This window comes from Papilio machaon, chromosome 20 (genome assembly GCF_912999745.1).
Source record: "Papilio machaon chromosome 20, ilPapMach1.1, whole genome shotgun sequence".
NCBI lineage: Eukaryota > Metazoa > Arthropoda > Insecta > Lepidoptera > Papilionidae > Papilio > Papilio machaon.
This window is the reverse complement of record NC_060005.1, coordinates 222,811-224,845: the sequence shown is the minus strand read 5'-3', so window position 1 is coordinate 224,845 and position 2,035 is coordinate 222,811. Positions and strand designations below refer to the sequence as shown.

General features: G+C 28.2%; 1 long non-coding RNA gene across 1 annotated transcript; it reads right to left on the bottom strand.

Moving 5' to 3' along the window:
- Nucleotides 1-317: 317 nt before the first annotated feature.
- Nucleotides 318-934, bottom strand: LOC123722142. Its single transcript, XR_006756434.1, has 3 exons — nt 899-934; nt 520-598; nt 318-445 (listed from the first exon to the last, which is right to left on the bottom strand). It is a non-coding gene; the product is annotated as an uncharacterized LOC123722142 (long non-coding RNA).
- Nucleotides 935-2,035: the final 1,101 nt, after the last annotated feature.

Genomic DNA, 2,035 nt, shown 5'->3' with positions numbered 1-2,035 from the left:
AGAAGATAGCATAAAGTTCTCTTAATGTTAACATTATTCAAGATCTGATATCAGAAATGATAACCAAAAAATCAACATAAAGTTAACATAAAGTTAACATAAAGCTCTCTTATGAGCCATCTAGCGCCATCTTTTAGAGATCATTAAAAAGATATCAGAAAGATAACATTTTCTAGATATCATAAAGTTAACGTTTTTATGTTAAAATTAAGAGGCTAGTGTAAAATTAAAATCGACATGGTAAATAGGTTTAATTATTGTTTATTTGATAACACAATGAATAATAACGATATGACATACCAATATAAATAATCTTATTATTAAAATTATAAATACTTTTACGGCTCAAGTAATGATATAGGAGTTTTAAATGTTGGTGGTGGTTGCTGATCCTTTTGGCTCACGTACGTGGCAGGTGGCATTGGTATATTATTTATTCCGCTATCTGAAAATAAAGTGTTTTATTAATAAGGAACAAAATAATTATATATAATTGAACAACTTTATTTGTTACATAACCTCATTATCAGAAGAACTTGACGATGATATTATCCTCTTTCTACTTTTAGTTTCTTACTTTTACATCTTGTGTTGAATCCTAAAAAAATATCAAATTAGAAATTGAAAATATTCATTAAATTTTAGCGCATTCTAAATTTTATCAGACACTTTTACAAAGACGATGCTGATAAGTTTTTTTTTTTATTATGTATGAATGTATGAATTAAATGAACAAAATTGTATACAAATGTTTAAAGTTAGAAATATTTTAAAAAGTAAAATATTTAAACTGCATTTAATTAAAATAGCGACGAGCATCGTCTTACAACAATTTTAAATAATTTAATTAGTTATAAAATATAAAAAAAATGTGTTTATAACCTATATTCATACTTACAAGTTTATTTGTTCGGCAATTAAATTCTTGATAACTAACTGAATAATAAGAATCACAAATACTATTAATTATAGTTTCAACCAGTATGTTAAGTCAAAAATATTACGTTTATGTTGTAATAATTGAATAAAACCACTTAGCAATGCCGAACGAATTACGATGCAATTCACGCTTGTCAACAATCACTCTTTAATGGATGAGTGAGAGGTCCGTATAGAACAAAATGGCCGCTGTTGTCGCGAAAAGTACTAACAATTCAATTTTTCGTATATTTCAATTTCGAATTATTTTTGAATTGAACACCAAATTTATTTTTGAAAAAGTAACTAGAATTGTTTTTTAAAAATGATTATTAAGGAAATTCAATAAATCTGAAAATTTTTTAAAGTTTTATTAACAAAAAAATATGTTCTCGAAAAGTCATCATTTAGTTATCATTGAGATTGCTTTAAAATGACATCGACAAAAAGTTATCGAAAAGACAACATTTTGCTGAGCTCTAAAAGTCAACATGTTTCAGACAACATTATGTCATCTTTCTGACTTTTATGCCGAACGGGAAGGAAGTAGGTACAAAAAAGAAATGCAGATGCAGCAACATCTCGTTACAGATTTCTCTGTGCATTTGAAAAGTGACGCAATCACTTGTATCGAATTGGTCGAATAGCTTCTTTCGATTGAATCAAAACGTGTTTCGATTTAAACGAATACCTTATTTCGTTTCAATCGAATAGCTTACTTCCATTCGATTGGTTGATTTCGTTTGAATCCATCGACAAGTTTGGTTGAAAATTTAACATCAAAGTTGTCGCGGTTCATTAACTTTTCATTATACTTCTGCTTTCATTTGGCCACGAACAGTAAATTGTCGTTAATTTAATTTGAATATTCAATATTATATTAATATTCAATCGCACTGATTAATTGTACGTTATTGAGACCAAAATCTTCGTTTGTAACATATAATCTTTGTTTTGTCAAAGATAAGGACGTTGAATTGGGTCAGAAACCCGATATAACCCGGTTACTAAAATTCTGATAAAATTAAATTGGGCCATGGTTATTTTATATAAAATACTAGCTGTCGCCCGCGACTCCGTCCGTGCGCAGTTAAAAAAAAAACTAAATGGGGGGGGG